Raw genomic sequence first — 21,064 nt, 5'->3', positions numbered from 1 at the left:
TAATTACAACTTAAGCAGGTCATTTTCAGTGTTGTGGAGCTATTCAACAAGCTATAAAGCATCCATGTAGCCTACATTCTGTTATTTCATGCATACAATACCATGGGAGTAGAGACAAGGAAATTTTAGGTCTGAAATAAAACTGTGTCAACTGCTGCACTTGCAAGGTAAGTCCTGAACCTAGAATGTATTAATAACATTAGGACATATCCTTGCATTTCTTAACTTAGTGCAGTAATGAAGTAAATAGTGGTGTATTTGTCCAGAAAATACCTTAGCTTGCAACAGCAGGCACTTAATTTACTTACATGTGTCCATTACTAAGTTTTTTTTCCTTATTCATCTCATTTTCAGTTGCATCGTTTGCATGATGTGCTGCATAGCGCAAACAGTAGAAGTAGGAAATGGCTGTGTTTATCTGGTTTGAGCGAAGCACAGTGGACCACCTAGGAAGCAGACAGCCAAAAACAGAAACCGGATACATTCAATTAATGCCCTTGGCCATTGTGAAAACGCAGCCTGGAGTACAGATTTTACTGGGTTATAGTACAGTGTGCAACCTTTGTTTTACCGCTGTAACATTGCAGTTTACAGCAATGAAGAGGAACATAGACAACTGTTTCTTCAACATTCTTGTGTCAAGAGGTGTAAGTGTAGGACTACCATACACATGGTCCTGCATTTGAATACAGCATATTCCATATAGTATTACTTTTACTGAAAGAGTAATTTATGTATTATTACATTTATGATGAAATGTATGACTGTGGGTATACTGTGTACTATAGTCCTGTAAAAGTATTCCTGCTATCTTGACCAGCATTGCTTTAACTTTGGCAAAAAACATATACACAACAGCCTATACATGCAATTGCTTGCCACTGTTGCAGTCCGTTTGGCAAACATTAGCAATATGGCTTGTGTTTGTGCATTGCTTACCTACTCGCAAGCAGGTGTAACTCGCATGCATGTACACTTTGTTAGCCATCCCACAAATCCAATGCTCAATGCACTATGGAACTATATATGTATCATGTTTTCTTATTGGTGTTTATTGCCCATTTCCTTTGTATCACTTAAAAGTACATGTGGAAAGATTGCAAATTTAGGGCACATTCTAAGTATACTTTATATATATTCACAATATACACATGTGTCCCCCCCACAAGCAGTACAACCCTGGGGGGCTCAGTATTTTTTTATACACGTATATCAACCACACTACAAAATGAAATACATTATGTTGTGTGCTCCCTCATGGACAGCACCAGTAGGTGGTACTTATAACCTTGCTCTGCTAAACTCAAACATCCAACTATGCTCAGTAAGGGTACTTGTGTTTTTACACAGCTAGGCTTCTAGGCTACTGGACTCATATGAACCTATGAATCTATGTGCCTGTGCAGAATTCCCAACCTGTTGTTCCCCACATGGCCTGCTGATGTCATCTAGTATAAGTTCACCTGCAGCCATGTAAGGGTCGGACTGCTGTGGTGCATGTGTAAAATATTGAGTTCTGTAGTCTGTGTACTTAGATAGGTAGGGATTCTATTCTCAACATCGCTGAGAGACTCAATGATTGCAGCCAGTTTGCAGTCATCAATGAACTTGTTAAGCCACAGGCCATCTATTTTCACCTGGGCTTCTGAGAAATACATTCCAAACAGTAGGGAGTAGGGGGCCCAGCACAGATCCTTGTGGTACACCAGTGGTGACTGGTCTGCTGGTAGAGTTAGAATCCCCAACTTTGACTGTAAGCATTCTCTTGGTGAGCCAGCTGGCTACCCATCTAGTGGCATATAGGTTAATTCCTAGCTGTGTGAGTTTCTCAATGATGCCTGAGTGGGGGATTGTGTCAAAAGGCTTGGCTATGTCAAGATATGCTGCATGTACTGTTTTGCTTTCATCCAGGGAATAGGTGACATTCTCAAAGAAGTTCATCAGGTTTAATTAGCATGATCTACACTTAACTGAGCCAAACTAGGTCAGGTCAAGAGTTTGAAGGTCACCTATATCTTTGGTGATAAGGTCCATGATGATTATCTCCATGACGTTGCAGATAAGGCTGGTTAGGCTTATGGGTCTATAGTTCCCAAAGTTGGTTGATAGACACCCTTTGAGCAAGGGAATTGCTGTTGCTGTTTTCCACTTTTCTGGGACAAAGCCAGTATTTTGCGGCTGAAGAGAGTGTCAAGTGGTTCCATTAGGTCCTGTTATACACCATTTAGCAGGCAGCCTAAGATGTTATCCAGTCCCATAGAGGATGTGTTTTTGGCCATGGAGAGTACGGGTCTGACCTACTCTTTGGGGATACTAGATAGAGGACTGGTGACAGGTATATTTTGAGGTATGTCTGGTGGGGACAGGGGGTGAAGTTTTCACCAAATCTGTCTGCTAGCAGGTCGGCAATGTCCTCAGGTTCAGTATGACTGGTACCATTCACTACTAGTTCAGCACAAAGCTGGGCCTTCCCTTTTAGATTTCAGATGTAGCTTAAGTATTTCTTGTGATTAACCTTAGCTAGAGATGCTAGTTTATCTTTGTAATTAGTTTTAGAGAACTTTACAAGATATCTAATTTGCTTGTTTAAGCTGTGGAGGGAGTCCTTCCTCTGCTGAGTCAGTTCCCTCTTGTTCTTAGATATTAGTTTCTTCTACTTGTTGTATAACCTATTCATGCTTGATGCCCATGACGGTGGCTTGTTTTTTTGTGAGGACCTTGTTTTGATCTGTTCATGTATAGATGAGCCTATACATTTGTATAGGTGTTTATAGAGGTCATTTGTGTACACCTCTGCATAGCAATCATTGTTGTCAGTGGTAGCAGGGTATTTGCAACTATTTATGCATTGCTTAGGAGGCTATAGTTTGCTTTGGAGAAAATGTTCATCCTTTTTACACTTAGGAGGGTCAGATATAATCATTAATTTGAATGAGATTGAATTATGATCAGACTTTACCAGGAAGGGCAACACACAAAGAGTAGTGCAGAGACCCCTTATGTTGGTGAGTACTAAATCTAGGACATTCAAGCCCTTTGTGGGGGTGCAGACTATTTGTTCCAGAGCATTTGCATTAACAGAGTCCAAGATTTTAGGGTGAGCATGTTTGTACTCATGTATGACTCCCATTCGATCATTCGATGGCAAAATAGTTACAATCACCCATGACCAAGGTGCTTGGCTGTATAGTGAGTGACTTAAGTAGGTCCAAGTAGGCAGAGTCGTTCTCGTGATTCATTGTGGGGGACATATAGCTAACAATGATCAGACTTTACCAGGAAGGGCAACACACATAGAGTAGTGCAGAGACCCCTTATGTTGGTGAGTACTAAATCTAGGACATTCAAGCCCTTTGTGGGGGTGCAGACTATTTGTTCTAAAGCATTTGCATTAACAGAGTCCAGGATTTTAGGGTGAGCATGTTTGTACTCATGTATGACTCCCATTCAATCATTCGATGGCAAAATAGTTAAAATCACCCATGAACAAGGTGCTTGGCTATATAGTGAGTGACTTAAGTAGGTCCAAGTAGGCAGAGTCGTTCTCGTGATTCATTGTGGGGGACATATAGCTAACAATGATATGGAAGGTGGTTTTAACTAAAGTTAATTGGACTTGGAGTAGCTCTAGGGAGTCATACTGTTTGACTAGTCTTGAGGTGTATTTGTCTTTAATAAAGATGTATACAGCTCCACCTTTGCTTGTTTCATGCTCATTTTGAGGTCTGAATTTGTGGAAGGTATTGTAGCCTTGCATTGCTGGTGGGCTCTCTGCAGCCTTGAATCATGTCTCTGTGACTGCACATACATCAGCATCTTCCAAGGTAAGGAGTGTTTCCAGTGAGGGCAGTTTCTGATTTAGACTCCTTGCATTAAGCAGTATAACCTTGAGTTTGTCTCTACTGGATATTTTTTACACCAGGAATGTAGTTGTTATGACATTGCCTAAATAAGTGCACTATAAGTGAGATAAGCACCTTTGTCGGTAACAGAAAGCCAAGAGGCGACAGGTGAAGACCATCTCTGGCAAAACAGCGTAGACTGTCGACCATATCCTCCCAGCCTGACATATATTGCATCCCCCAGACTGACACCAGAAGCTAAGCCAATTGTTGAAGTCAATCATTTTTGGTTTATATTGAGGCATCATCCTGGGTGAAGGTAGAATGCTGCTTAGGGCTAGGGACATACCTGCTTAAGACACATAAACTGACAGCTCAGTCATGTCTTTCTTCATATAGTCCAGTGAAGTATGTCTCAAGTCATTCACTCCAACATGGACTATGACAGAGTCATAGCAGTATTTGTTCTTGAGAGACTTGAATGCATGCATGACCTGATGGATCCTTGTGCTTGACAGGCAGCTGACCATGACCTTCTCCTTGTCCAGCCTGGTGAGGGGGACATCTGTATGTCTCACTATGGAGTCGCCTATGACCAATGCATTTGGTTTTGAGGTGTTTTGCTTTAGGGGCTTATTGGCTGAGACACTGTTGTGTGTATTGTTATGTGTAGTGGAGTCTGTTGGGTCTGCAGTGTGCGCGGTAGGTTTGCCCTTGGGAGGCCTCTGACCTTTAGGTAGGCTTCTAGTGAGTACCTATGAATATGTGGGTTTATGTGTTGTGAGCTTGTTATGTACAAGAGGTGAAGTGTGTGTGCTGACAGTCTGTTTGATATCTGATTTGTTGTTATGTGAGAGAATTTATTCCAGATTCATAGTATAGGTACAGCTCTGACATGTTGCATTTGTTTGCTTTAGAAGTAACTGGTTGTCAGTATACATGAGGCAATTGCTACATTACCTCAGGATGCCCATGTCAATCAGGCCAGCTGGAGAAATGGTGTGAAACTCTCTGTCCATTATGGCAGGTATATACTGTAGTAACTAGTGGGGAGAGGACTAGATGGACCAGGGTAAGACTAACAAAAAGTGGTTGTTCTATGGAGGGATAGGGGTAGAAAACTGTGTCAGTGCTTCACAATACACAGCAGAGTTGCTCAAGAGCAGCAGTGCAATCTCTGTGCAGCTCCAGTAAACTCAGTGCAAACCTGCCCAAACCCACCCAAACACTACGCTGAAATACAAGTGAAGTTAAATGACTTTTTTTTAAAAAGTAAACAAAGGAAAAGGTCAAGACTAAGCCTTATTTCAGCAATCCCGAACTCTGAGGGGTCCTTGGTTGCACAATTCTGCCATACGGGTGGAAGGGGGCTTTCTTAATGTAAGATAGCTGGTTTTAGTGCTCAAATGATACCAAACAGTCTAGATTCAGCAAGCCTAAATTTAGCCTATGCTATAAAATGCAGAAGTACTAGAAATTCAAAGTGCAGAAAATCGCAGTCACAACAGCAAAAAAAAAAAAACTGTTAAATACAGCAGCAGTTCAGTAGAATACTCCCAGAATCGTGTAGAACACAGACCTTCCTAGTGTGAAATAACTGGTCTGGACCCCAAGTGCTTAAACCAGAACAAAGACACTTTATCACAATAAGCCTTCAACCAGATGACTGCAAATTAGGTGCCATAGTCGAGTGCCCAAACGACATGGATATCCTACAGAAGGGCCTCACTGAGACAGACTTCTGGTGTTAGAGCCATGGCCTCAAGCTCAATGCCAAAAAGTGCATTGTCATTCCCTTTGGTAAAAACTCTGTACCCATGAACTACCACATAGGCGGCAGTCTACTTAATGCTGAATGTGTGATAAGAGACCTTGGGACTCAGGTGGACAGTAGTTTCTCCTTTGATAATCACATTGTCACAGTAGTCAGGAAATCCTTCTACGTAGCACACCTCATCATGAAAGGGTTCAAATCCAGAAAAAAAGAGGTCATTGTTCACCTCTACTTGACTCTCATTAGACCCATTATAGAGTAAAATGCCCCTTTTGGAATGTACCTCACATGACATCTGCAACAGCTGGAAAGGCCGCAGAAGTACCTCACAAAGAGGATTACCAGACTCAAACAGATGCCCTACACTGGCCGTCTCAAAAAACTCCAGCTTTACTCTGTAGCATATCGCCTACTCTGAGGTGATCTCTGCCTAACATACAAAGCTATGTCAAACACAGAGCTGTTGGACATGCTACACCTAAAAAATCCCAATCTCTCCGAGCTACACACTTTAGGGACCTAAACCTTGTCACCACAATAAACAGAACATGCTGGAGAGATAGATTCCTGTCCCAGAGACTTCCCATAATCTGGAACATGTCAAGCAGAGTTCCTCATTAGTACTCTTCAAAAAAAATCTTGATGAGTGGATGGGAAATAGGAAATTCACCCCGGGGTCACTTCTGTGGCTCTGCTCGACAGGGGCACAGGAAAATAACTTTCTTGAGTGGCAAAAGCCAGGGAACCTTGTTGGCTAGGCTTACATAGGCCCTTGGGCCAATAGCCTAGTACCTACCTATGAAACAGCAATCCCCAGTTCCGATGTGCAGAGGCTACACTCTCCTTCCATAAGAGTGTAGACTACAAACTTTGTTAATGTAAGACTAAGGGCTTGAAGCCCAAATGCTTAAACCAAAACTAAGCGGCTTAAAATAACAGTTACAATGTAATCCAACACTAGACAGATTACAGTGACATGTCTTTTAATCTATCCACATATATTGTGGCATGGTTAGTAGGCCCTGTGTTATATGGATGTGAAAGCCCTGTGGTCTGTCCAGCTGCTGCATGTGTCTGGTGAAGTTCATGTAAAAGAGAGCATTATACAGTATTACTGCTCTAATGAGTTTGATTACAGTGCAGTCATACAATCCTGAGATCTGAATGTGATGGTGTGTCTTATGATGTGCACCATACATAAGTACTGGAAAATCATTAAAAAGAAAAGTTAGACAGTAATGAGACACATTGCAGTTCCGGACTTCACAAGCCTTACAAGAGAATACACTAGAAAGTACTGACATGATGATCCTATCCACTATATAACTTGGCAAGGCAAATATAAGTGAAAGGTACAATTATCAGTTCAACAGCACAAATGCAAATATATTAGGCCCTAATGTAGCTATGAACCCTGTGTATCAGACACAACATACTTTTGTATCCCTGAAATCAAAAGAGAGAAAACAGGGATATGGCACAGTCATAATCACTTGCACTGGGCATTGCATTGAGTACAGGAGGCCTAGGCTGGCATAAAATGTTGGAGAGTGTGTGTGAGTAATAAAGGGAAGCAGGCAGGCTGAGCCATGTAACTGTTGTGTGTGTGTCTGTAGGGGTCCTCCATATGATAGTGGTGTGTGAGAGTCTGCATGAACACAGCCAAGCACAATACTACCTCTAACTCTTGGTATGTCGTACAGGTATGAGCCATGCATGGTAGAGTTGGCACCATTGGCACCGTCAACCATGAGAACTGTCCTGCCAAGAGTTGCACTGGCACCTCAACACCGAAGGTTAGATGCAGTGCTGCTACCTTCCATCATTGGAGCACCCAGGACCATAACCCCATGACCTGTGTGACACCCCACCACTGGACCAGTAATTAAGATGCCTCAATCCTTACCACTGGCAACAGTGGGGGATGTAAACAGAGAGGATGACAAGTCACACACACAGTATTTCCAGATGCAGCTCTCTGCAGCAAGAGCAATTTCCGTTAAGAGCACACAGTGACCACAGTTGGTTCAGGGCTGGTTTCTCCCTCTTTCTCCAGATCCCCAATGAGACTCCCCAGTGGCACAGCTATAGAGTTGAGATCTCAAATGAGTGGCCAAGCCAAGACCTCCAGCACCCTGTTTGTCCAACCAGTGATTCGTGTCCCAAGTAGCTGACACACACACATGGGGACACACACACACACACACACACACACACACACACACACACACACACACACACACACACACACACACACACACACACACACACACGCTGTGCCAGCCTTTCCCAGGTGTGTGTGTGTGTGTGTGTGTGTGTGTGTGTGTGTGTGTGTGTGTGTGTGCGTGTGTGTGTGTTTTATTTGCTTTGGAGGTCTCTTTTGTTTAGGTATGTTTTTGTTGAGAACCTCCACATATTTAGGAGTGTGTTGTACAGGTGTGGGTGTTGTTAGAGGTGTGGTGTTTGTAGTGTTTTTGCAGACAGCTTTCTCAGTGCCAGATGTTCTGGCTTGTGATTGAGACAGCAAAGATTCTAGGATCTTAATGTAATTGCATCTCTCACATATTGTGTTTGTTCCTATGTGGTAGTAATCGAGGGGTGTCCATGTACATGAGGCAGTTTCTACACTATCTCAGGATGGCCATATCAACCAGGCTAGCAGGAGAAACTATAGGAAATTGTCAGTCCATGGTTATCAAAATCTGTGGAAGAGAGGTCAGGAATAGTAGAGTGGGTAATATCTGAGGAGAGTACTTATAGGTGTGAGTAGGGCTAGATAAAATCAATACAGTAGCTGCAAGGGAGGGCCTCACTTACACAGAAGTGCTGGTAAGGGAAAAATGCAGCTGAGATACCTGGCAAAGGGTTAAAACAGTGCAGCAGTGGTGAGCAATCAGCAAACAAACACAAACCCATGCAAATGCAGGGTTTAAATGCCACAAAAATTAAAGTAAAATAGAAAAGCTGGAATTGACCAATCACCCCTTGTCCCTGATCTCTTATCTAAACACTCTATGCTAGGCCAGTTACAGCCAGTTCACTTACTCCCACTAAGTGCAGGCAGGCCCCAGCCAACACAAGATGGTGTAGCAGGAAACACAGGAATCACACAAACAGATCTGGCTACAGCAAAACCTGTAATCAGACTATGCTATCTATATTTAAACTCTGTTTAGGTTGCTTTAACACAGGAGAACTGATACATACTTAAATATAACAGTAGCAAACAAGAGCAAACTGATTTGAACAAATTAACCAATAAAAAAATCAGCAAACTTCAATCAGACAAGTCCTAACTGCACACTCCTGCCACTAGGGTGCAGGGGAACACTCTCCGATAAAAGATGGCCTGATTTAGTGGTCAAGTTATACATACAGAGTTGGATTCAGCAGGATTGAATCTAGTCTATGCTGCAGCAAACAAGGTGCACCAATTTCAGAAAGAAACAGTTCAAATAACAGGCACAATAAGCCTTCCTCCGGCAATTCACAGCTCAGAAGGGCAGACTCAACCCTCTCCTCCCATAAGAGTGTAGACCACAAACCTTCTTAATGTAAAATAACTGGCCTGAAGCCCAAGTGCTTAAACCAGAACTAAGACACTTTTAGAATAACAGACACACTAAGCCTTCAATGAGCAATTTCCAACTTAGGAGGATGTAAGCTACCTCTCCTACCATAAGAGTGTAGACCACAAACCTTCCTAATGTAAAACAACTGGTCTGAAGCCCAAGTGCTTAAAGCAAAAGGCTTAGAATAATAGTTACAATTTAGTTAGGCTACTAACAAGCAGTAATAAATGCAGCAGAATAAATGCAATTGGTTACTTTTAAAGAACAAGCAACAAAATCAAAATAAATTAATAAAGTAAGAAGAAACACAAACAGTAAAAGCAGATGAATAAAGTGCAATTTATTTTAGATTAAGTGGGAGAGAGGAAACAAGATAATTCAAGTTTGAGAAATTAAGGGGGTGGCCTTCCCAAATGATCTCTCTCTCTCTACTCAGTACAATGAGCCGATGAAATGGGACTGGGAAGAGTGTTCAAAATGAGATTTATAGTAGGGTCAGGCAACTCAAAAGCCACCAAATTTAAGAACACAACAAGAAATGAGTGGGGGGGATGCAGCCAGAGATCAGCAATATTCAGATAAAGCAGCCCAAGCACTCTAGCTAAAGAGAGATATTTCTAAATAAAAGAGCAATGCTGTTTATCAGCTCCCCCCAATAATTAACTGATGTTATTCACAGTTTGCAAAGGAATTCTTTGCTAAATCTTTTAAATGACCCTAGCCAAGAAGTCTTTAAACTCCAACAGAACAGAAAATTTAAAACAAAACAAATATAATGTTAGAATAAGATATAAAATAGAAATGATCAAACCTTAAATGAGAGCTTCAATTCAAAATAAAATGCAGCCAGAGATCAGCAATATTCAGAGCAAGCAGGCCAAACACTTTGGCTAAACAGAGATATTTCTAAATAAAAGAGCAATGCAGTTTCTCAGATCTCCCCACACTAATTAACTGATGTTATTCGCAGTTTGCAAAGGAACTATTTGCTAACTTTTTTAACTGACCATAGCCAAGAACTCTTAAAACTCCAACAGAATAGAAAACTTAAAACAAAGCAAATGTAATACTAGAATAAGATACAAAACAGAAGTGATCAAACCTTAAATGGAGCTACAATTCAAAATAAAATGCAACCAGAGATCAGCAATATTCAGATGTTAGAGCTGTGTTTCAGAGATGCTAATTACAGCATAAGCAGATGAATTGCATGCTAATCAACCAATCTGGTGGAGCTATTCAACAAGTTATAAAGCAGCCATGTAGATTCCAAGCTGTTTTTAGCTGTGGTGTGGATTTTAAAAGTAGTGTACAGACACAGAACATCTGCACAGACAGAAGGTTAGGAGTTGCTGCTTATCTCCATGTTTATGTACTACAGAGTGCAGGCAATGCTGCCGCTGCTGCCAATAAGCTTAGGCTGAGATGGAGAAGAGTTTTCAGGCTACATTTAACTTATCACAACATATATGACCTGGACAATGTAGAGTGCTACAGGGTGGACAGGGACACACTACAGGAACTCTGTGACCTCTGAGGGCCTCAATACAAAGGCAGAATCTTTACCTTCCCATGCATTGGCTGTGTACTGCTTGTATCACATTCAGCCCTGAACTAATACTGTGGCAACTACTACATTTACAAGGTAAGTCCTGAACATGTACTGTATTGTATAATAATATTATGGCATATTCATGTATTTCATCACTTGATACAGTAAGAAAGCAAATGGTGGGAGACTTGTATACAAATTAACAGAACATGTGACAGCAGACTTGCATGTGTCCATTAGCAAGTAGCAGGCTTCAGGCATCGAAGATTCAGACATTAATACCTCTCCAACATATTGATGATCACTGCATGCCCTCACTTGTAGCACCATGCATCTGTAATGGGAAATCATAACAGAGAGAAGTTAGAAACTAATAAGACTCTTTTCAGTTTCTGATTTCACAACCCTCAGAAGACCAAACAGGCAGGATGCAAAATAAGGAGAGTAACAAGAGCAACATATCCTAGTTTGTGCCATAACACTAGCTCAGCCTGTGTCCACCCTCCTTGAAAGAACAGTGTACCTTTGTATGTGCTATAACAGCAGCTCACCTTTGCTTCCTCCCCCAAAAGAACAGTCTATGCTTATTTGTGCCATCCAACCTGCCCTTCATTTGATGGCAACTGCATATCATAGAATTCCCGATTAATATCCTCAAACATTTTAAGGTAAATTATATAGACTGCCTTACACACTGCATGTCTGTGAGTACTACCATGTTTGTGCGATGGTAAGCAATGTGCATCACTTTCAAACCCAAAAAGTGTAAACTCTCAGTAAGTGCAATGCCTCCAATTGGTGAAAAAATATTTTACATTATTGATCTGTGGTAGGCATGGCAGAAATCCATGGACAGGTTTTGAGTGTCCATGCTCAAAGATGAGGTGTCCAGGAATAAAATGTGTTTGTTGGACTCCTAGTCAATGAACATGGACCCAGGCTTTTGCAGAGATATTATCGTGGCTCAGATTACAAGTCAGAGGCATGGAATAATCTTGCCCAGATTTGATCAGTGCTGCCGGTATTGCCTGCACTGGTGAACAATGTAGGAATCGCACAAAGACCTACAGTTGAGGAAGAGGGATACCATTGAACATTGAATTGTGTAAGTATCACTTACAGAGATGACTTGTAAGAGTTAAGAGCTGGATATACTCAGGATTGATATTCATAATGGTATTCTGTTCTATTCTGTTTTTTTCTATCACAGACTGAGAACTGAATGCCCAGACTCATGCACATATATCAGCATGAATGAGAGAACCATGGGGTATGTATTCATCTGAACAGTACTGCTATTTTAGAATTAAAAGTAAAGACACCTTTATTGGTTTATTATAGAATTCTATCAAATTGAGCATTCATCTCTCAACTGTAACAGGAAAGTGCGCATGCATTAATCTGGAGGCCAAAACAACAGTTCATTATTACAAAAGTAGTCAGAGGTTGTGTGTTCAAAAATCACACTTCCCAAATATACAGTATTGTTAAGTTTTCATCAATATTGCAGTCAATATTGCAGTCTAATGTCAGAGCTCCAAAGCAGTGGCACAAATGGCCTGCTGCAAACTGTAATCCATATAATTGGAACACACATATGTGCAATATATGCACACATCAATGATTACTTGCTACAACCTGTAGTATAGCATGCATCTGTTAGGAGCTGAGTAGTCTTAACAGTAAAAAAGGCATTTTTTAGGAGTTGGGAGTCTTAAAAGCAAAGATAACAGAATGGAATCAAATAATTGTATCAATGCATTGTATGGCCCATATGAAGTTGCTAATGTTCTCCCTTGTTTTTCTCTCAACCCTTATCTTTTTTTTTATTTTAAATTTTTTGTTTTTTTTCCCACAGTGGGGTAGACCTTCCCCACAGGATCCACCTCCCCTGACTCCACTGGCTACAGTGACAAGGCACAGCCCATCTGGGACACAACCTGGTAGCAACCCCTCTGCTTCCCCTGCACTACCTGGCCCCTCAGGTAGTTCTGGCCTGCAGGATCGGCCAGTGGTTCCCTCTGGGAACAGTGGCAGAGGTGGTAAATTTATCACAAGTGATGAACTGCCAGGGTTGGTGCGTAGGATTGTGCACCACACAGTTGGTGCATGCCTACACCAGATGGAGACACTGCTGTCCATCATTGTACTGAATAACATGAGGAGATGCAGACATCAGCCACTGCAGCCATCAACACAGTGAGGTGACAGCGATGACAGCCCAGTGGGTGATGACTTGATTCTCACTGTCAACCAGCTTGACAACCATGGGTTTGTGATGTTGCCACCCTCACCCCACCCATAGTGTTCACCCATGTCTTTTGTCATTTAGCATCATTGTGTCTTTTCTTCATTACTTTACCTACCCAACCTACCTGACCTAGACAAACCAACATCCCTTTGCCAACATACCTTTCTATTGCAAAAAAAAATTAAAAGGGCACCTGTCCCAAAAAAATGTTGTCCCATACATAGCTCACCATTTCACATGCATGTCATCTTGACACACTTGATTCAGTCCAATTGGCTATACAACATGATTGTGCTGTAGTCAACCCTCCTACATCCTTCCTGCACATTTTTGCTCTACTTTTACTTTGTTTTGCCTCCTGCTTGCTCCCCATTTCACCATTTTACTATATTTCCTATTTCTTTTCTTTAATGCATAATTGCACAATGGTGCTCATAGTGCACTAACATGCAGCTTCAGCAAAAAGCAGTTATAGGATCATAGGAAGTTACTTTGCTAATGGCCCTATTTTTCTTCCAAGCCTAGCCAAGGTCTACCCTTATTTCCCAGATCAGAACCTATTACCCCTGTCTAAGAGGGACAAAGGTGGAACCCCAGGGGTGAATTTACGTTTACTCATCCAATCATACAGATTGTGTTTGAAAAGGGCCAATGAGGTGCTCTGTTTGACATGAAGTGGGAATCTCTTCCAAAGGTATGAGAACCTCTGGGAAACAAATCTGTCCCTCCAGCAGGTTCTAGTAATGTCACATACCAGGTTAAGGTCTTTAGGGTGAGTAACCCATGTACCATTTGACTTATGGATATGCAGCATTTCCAATAAATCAGGGTCAGAGATTGCCTTGTATGCAAGACAGATATCACCCCTGAGTAGTCTGTATGAAACAAATAAAGTGACAGTGATTTCAGATGATTCACATAGGAAAGATGCTGAATACCTTAAATTTTCCTTGTGAGGAACCTTTGTGGTCTCTCCAATTGCAGCAGGTGCTTGGCAAGGTACATACCAAAATGGGTGTTGTACTCAATTATTAGCCTAATGAGGAAAGAGCACAGGGAAGTTATAACTTATTTTTTTGTGGAGGCAATGCCCTTACATATGAGATGAGCAATATAGAATTCTCTGCTTACTTCTGTGGAGACATGGAAGTCAAAGGTAAGGTTGCTGTCAATCTGTGTACTCAAGTCTCTCACCACTGAGTGCGTACTTAAGGTGTGGTTACTGATATGGTAGTTAGCAGGAAAATTGCTCTTACTGAAAGGGATGACAATACATTGTTTGCATTGAGTTTAAGGCCATGACTTTGGCACCAGTCATTTGTTTGTGTAAGATGCTCTTGCAGAATGTTGACATCATTAGGAGATTCTATGACTGCTCCCAGTCTGCAGTCATCAGCAAACTTTGCCAGCCACAGACATTTAGTTTTTGCTTTTACTTCAGAGAAATAGATTCCAAACAGCAGAGGTCCCAGAACTGATCCTTGTAGAATACCACTGGTTACAGGTCTGCTGTTGGAGGTGGATTCCCCTATTTTGACTATATATGTGTTCTATCAGTGAGCCATTTAGTGACCCATCTAATGATATAAGGGTTGATACCTAACTGGGTGAGTTTGTCAATGATGACTGAGTGGGGGACAGTGTCAATTGCCTTGGTTAAGTCTAGGCAGGCTGTATGCACAGATTTCCCCTCAACCATTTATAATTGTTATATGCAGTTGTATTGGAAATCAGTACAATCTAGCTATGTTTTAGAAACACCATACCAACTATCATACTTCAGAATTTGCATTTATATGTAGAAGTATTTGAAACTGTTAATAACAAATAGTGTTACAGACTCAGTTGAATAGCAGGTGTATTTTAGACACTGAATAGCAAATGGCAGACTAAACTGCTGTTGTATACACCTGCTACTTAACTGAATCTCTGGCTGCAGGTAATAATTCAATTGATGCAGTGATAAGTCCCTTTTGGGGCTAGATGGTACTAATACAGCAGTAGCTAATACAGTGAACTACTTTTATATTAACACGGCTTAACAATGGTGTGAGGTGCACACTATTGTACACTAAAGCTTTATAAACTAAATGGGTATTGGGAAATAATGCTTTATAAAACATTGCTGGGGGTTGCACAATGCTGCTTCACACAAAATTAATGGAGAAGATATGACATTGGTGATATGAGGAGAACGCATGTGGAATACAAAGGGAAATCCTTGCTAAACTTTGTCAGTTACTACTGATTGTGTAAAATACATCTGTTATCTAACTGACACTGTGGCAGCACGTGTTAATGCATTTTTGTTGGAGGCAGATGTTACTCAGTTCAAATACAGGTGTAAGTAGCAATTTTACAAGTGTGTATAATACTTTAAATACATCTACTTATATTGCTACCATAAACCGTTGATTCGCATTGGTGCTCGATGCACACCATCATGCAATAATTCTTTACAGGAAAGAAATGGAGAAGACAGGAAAGTGGTGAAACAAGGAGCAAGCAGTGGGAAAATCAAAGTGAAAGGAGAGTAGGAAAGTACAGAAAGGATGTAGGAAAGAACTAAAGCTATCCATTTCTTCAACAATAAAAAATGATCATATATGCAAAGTATTAGTAGAATTTGGTCAGCCTCAGTGGTGCAGTGGTTAGTGTTGTCACCTCTCAGCAAGAGGTTCTCCAGTTCGATTACTGGCTGGAGCACCTACTGTGTGGAGTCTGCATGTCCTCCCTGTGGTCGAATGAATCCCACAGATATGTAGTTTGTGTGTGTGTGTGTGTGTGTGTGTGTGTGTGTGTGTGTGTGTGTGTGTGTGTGTGTGTGTGTGTGTGTGTGTGTGTGTGCCTTCTGTGAAGGTTGAGTGACAAGCTAGAAACTCGACACTGTAAAAATTCCACTGTCAATCAATCTGCTGACCAATTATTTACTGTGCCGACTCCTAATGAGAGAAGGTGAAAGACAAATAAAATAAAAAATTAGCTGAATTTGGACTGTCATCTCCAGAGAAAGGGGTGACCACAACACATCCTGTTGCATAGTCAATTGGACCAAATCAAGCATGTCATGAAGGCACATGTTCAAAACTGAATGGAGAGCTATGTATGGGACAATTTTTTTTTTTTGTGGGACAGGTACCCACTTTTACGTTTTTGGAGAGAGAGAGAGGAACATTGGGGAAGGGATGTAGACATGTCTGGGTGAAGTAAGCTGGGTAGGTGAGGAACCAATTGCAGACAGACAAGACAAACAAGACAAGAGACAGGGACAGTGAAGGACACAGAGGTGGGTGAACACCATGGTTGGGGAGAGGGTGGGAAATTCAAGTCCTATGCATGTCACGCTGGTTGACAGTCAGAATCTAGTTCTCACCCAGTGGACTGTCATCACTGTCACCTCACTGCACTGCTGGAGGGCAGGGATTCCATCTGGCATAGGCATGCACCCATAGTGAAGTGCACAATCCTACTCATCATTCCTGGCAGTTCTTCTCAGATGATAAAGTCACCACCTCCCTCCACTGCTCCTAGAGGGAGCCACATCTTCTGATTCTTAGTTAATAAACCTCTATTATAGCCTCTTGTCAAATAGTCCTGTGTCATAGCATTAATTTCATCTGCAAACCCCTCTTCAGTAGTATTTAGCCTACTGGCTCTCAAGAATTGACTTTTCACTACACCTTTATAAATGTGGGTGGGGTGCATACTGGAGTTAAGTGCATACCTAGTTGCTTGTACTTCTTTCCTATATATATATATATATATATATATATATATATATATATATATATATATATATATAGATATGTGTGTATATATATATATATATATATATATATATATATAGAGAGAGAGAGAGAGAGAGATGTGGGAATTCTACCATCAATATTCATCAGTTTACCATCCAAAAAGGGGATTTCCTCTACTGAACAAGACATTTCAAACTTAAGGAGGCTGGTTCTATTTTGTAGATGTTCAACAAATTGCTCCAATGCCTCCCTACTACCTCTCCACAACAATACTATGTCATCTACAAAGCATTTGTAATGCATTAAAGCACTATTGCGGTATTCATTTTTATTAGAATCAAAAATAGTATATTCTTCCCATCTAGCCAACACTATGGCAGAAAGCTCACTCCATCACCAGCAACACCAGATAATTCTGTAATAGCTCAAGCTCAAGTTAGAATGAGCATTTCCTGCCAATTGCATTTTGTATCCTGATGGTTTCTTGCCAATTGCATGTCTCATGCTTACTGAGACTGTACACAGTTTGGTTTTGCAACATTTGAAAATGTTACACATTGCTTACCATTGTGCAAACACAGTAGATGAGGGCGCGCAATGTTGGGCACCATTTTTGCATGATTTTAAGCATTGCACAACAGTGGCAAGCACTGCAATTTCAAAATGATTTAGTATACAGGCAGTTATGTAAATGTGCTAGTCAAATGGAACATGTCTACGTTTTTTCTACACTTAACAGGTATTGCCACAAGAAGGTTGAGAAAACAGCTGTGTATGTTGCTCTTCATTGCTATATTCAGCAATCACACAACAGTAAAACAAATTTTGCACACCCTGTACTAGAACCCTGGACCATCTGCACAACACACCTACACTTAATACCTGCTGTCACAGGATTAATGACATGATAAGCCCCATCTTAGTATTCATTGTAAACCTCTCACTGTTAATTGCAGTACAATGGTGCTTACCATGTTTGCTCAATGGCCAATAGTATTAATTGAATGCATCCAGTTTATGTCTGTGGCTGTCTGGGTCCTGTCAGCAACCTGGGTGGTACATTCCTCCAGTTTGTGCACTGCAGGGCTTCTCGCAAAGCAGATGGGCATGGCCAAACATGTCTGGGCTAAGTGGTGCATCATACAAACACTGGCCTCAGAAAATAAATGGAGACATAGTTGAAATGAAGGAAAAAACAATCTATGGTAGTGTCCCAAACAAATTTCAATGAAAAAAATTCAAGTAATGGAAAAGCAATTGCCATACTGTCCTACAATCCACTTTCACAGCCAGCAACCTTACATAGAAATGGTATCTGCATCATACTTCCTAACTGTCCAGAATTTTGCTGAATATCCACATGTTTGCATCATATGTTTGAGCTGATCCTTCTAAAATATGTGGTTTTCTGGAAAATCACTGAAGATTTAAGTCAATACATAATGAAATACATTTTGGTTTCATACTTCATATCCTTCAGAAAATGCATATAGATCCTATTATTCTTCCTATTTTCTTGCATTTATAGAAACAATATGGTAAATCTGTCCCTATTTTTCACCCCTTGTCCCCCCATCATTTTAGTCTTTGTCCAGATTTCTTGCACTAACAGGTTGGGAGGTATTATCTCTATTCATATTACAGGTTTTGTGACCAGCAACATTGATGGGAGCTGCAAAACATTGCTTATGCACATCGCACATCATTAATATGCATGGCTCGATACCACATAATGAGCAGTATTGTGTACGCAAAAACACTCTAGGGAGGCTCTGAGCAGAATCTACACAGAGTTTATTGAATCCAGGGGATGGTGTTGCTACTGCAACCCATTGTGCTTTACTGAATTATACTAAACGTATGATAAGAATGCAACATTAATATTCTAATATATTGTGCAATATTTAATTTCACTTAAGGATCCTTAGCACATTGGCAAAAGAAAAAGTATTCAGGTAGGCTTATTAAAGTAATGCTATATTCCACAAGGAGTAGAATGTACTATAATTATTATGAGTTTTACACTGCTAATCTATTTTGACATATTGAATGCTAGTTAAAACATTCAAAAGTATTCCATACATTAATAGAACTACACTAGAAATATGAGAGTACATGATAAATGCTATCTTGCTGAAATTGCTTGAATATATTACTTGAAATACAGTGTCATAATATTACACTGAGTGAAATCCAGCAGCTCACAGCCAGGGGCTTGAGCGGCTGCTTTCACATCTGCCCACCTTGCTGAGTAGCTGCTTGAACATGAACGTTAGTTCAGGGACACAATGCAATAGTTTCAGGCAATGAAGGTTCTTTTGTGGAACTAGTAAGTGAGAAAGGGAAATGGGAAGGGGGGGGTTAAGTTTAGGGAGAAGAAGGGGATTTTAGGTTTAGTCAGCAGTCAGGAGTTAGTCCTAACTTGAGATTAGGCAAAGGAGGGGATTTTAGGTTTAGGGATTGATCAGTAGTTGGTTCAAAGTTAGGGTTTGGGAGGAGAGGGGGATTTTAGGTTTATGGAGAGATCAGGAGTTATTTTTAGGATTAGGGACAGTGGTCTAGGATGGACAGTTAGCTTAGTGGTACTGTACAAGAATCGGGGTGGTGGGAGTTAGGGCACTTGCCAACATGAGCAAGTGTAAGCAAGTAAGTGTGTCATGACCAAATGCTAAACAAGCACTTGTAGCAGACCCTATTACACTATTAACATGGCATTTATCAGTGCTGTCAATGTCTTCACTGCAAATCTGTAATTTGATTCTCCTCTTTCTTATGACAATGGGGGGGGGTATTTCCATATCCTTTTTACTTTGTTAATCAGGCAAACACATTGGATGCGAGTGCCACATTTCAGGTGTGACCCAGGAGCACTTTCCAGTTAAGTAATTGGGCAGATTGTAAATGAAGGTCAAATGAATCAAATTCTGTACCCTTTACTACAGCAAGTAACTTGTTAACATCTCATAGGGCCTTAATCCTCTGCACTAGCCACCAGATACTTTCCACAGATATTCCTACAAATGAATGAGAAAATCATTTTAATAAAAAGTTGCTGACAATAATATCTTGAAAAAAGTAGTGGCAAACACTGTAGCTGCACCACCAAAAGCAGAAATTAAAAACCTTGCCAAAAGCTAAAAAACCTTATCAGTGATCTATCATGCAGTTTCTAGGAGTATGGAACAAGGTTATTTTCTGACTTCAGCAATGGAAGAACTGAACACAAAAACTGTGTTCCATTAAGAAGGTCAACTAAGAAATGGAGTGCTAGTGGCAGGCCTTGACATACTCAACGAGAAAAGAATACTGTACCTCCAACACTACCTGTTGATATGCTCAGGCAGTGAGTCCATTTCACCTATAACTGCAGGAAGCCATGACACACAAGTGCCTAGTACCAAAAAAAACAACAAAAAAGCAATAAATAAACAGATAAAATATAAATCAATCACATTTCTACCAATGCAGATTCCATTCTTTGCAGTATCACCTCCTTCCTCTTCCACTTCCACATCTGCAAAACTCACAGAACCACGATTATTTCTCTTACATCCCAGTCCTCTACCTTCAACAATTCACTTAAGAAAACTCACCAATCCCATGCACACTGTATTATCTTTTCCTTTTCCATAGCTGAAAGCTCAGAAATCCTGAACTCCACTCATAAATATATTAACTGTATATATAGCTCTTACAAGTATCTTTCATTCTTCAAGATACTATATATATATATATATATATATATATATATATATATATATATATATATATATATATACACACACACACACACACACACACACACACACACACACACACACACACACACACACACACGCATATATAGATAGATGATACACACACACACACACACACACACACACACACACACACACACACACACACATATATAAAACTACCACCTGAAGTGTGACTAAAGATACTACTAATTAATGCATGATCTTGCTTATTATATGCATTTACCAGTAATTATTGAACTATATATATATGAATTATTTCTTTTACTTCATACTATTACTACTACTACTAATAATAATGATTACTTTACTGCTGCAGTCCATAAACTACCATATTATATACCAGTTCCGTTAATGAACCAGATATAAGTATACATGCATAACTGTAAAATGCTGTGTATGTGTGAATAAGTTATATTCATGCACAGTGCAGGAAGTGTGCCTCTTCTGTGTCAGGATGTCTGAAAACAATGGATGAATTTGTGAACTGCTCATCAGAGTCTGTTCCCAGCTCTGTCAGGATGTGAGGATTGGCACAGTAAATGAAGAAAGAACAAATGAATGCC

Source organism: Protopterus annectens, chromosome 3.part0 (genome assembly GCF_019279795.1).
Source record: "Protopterus annectens isolate FY-2018-M chromosome 3.part0, PAN1.0, whole genome shotgun sequence".
NCBI classification, from domain to species: domain Eukaryota; kingdom Metazoa; phylum Chordata; order Ceratodontiformes; family Protopteridae; genus Protopterus; species Protopterus annectens.
Note: the sequence above shows the minus strand (reverse complement) of the source record.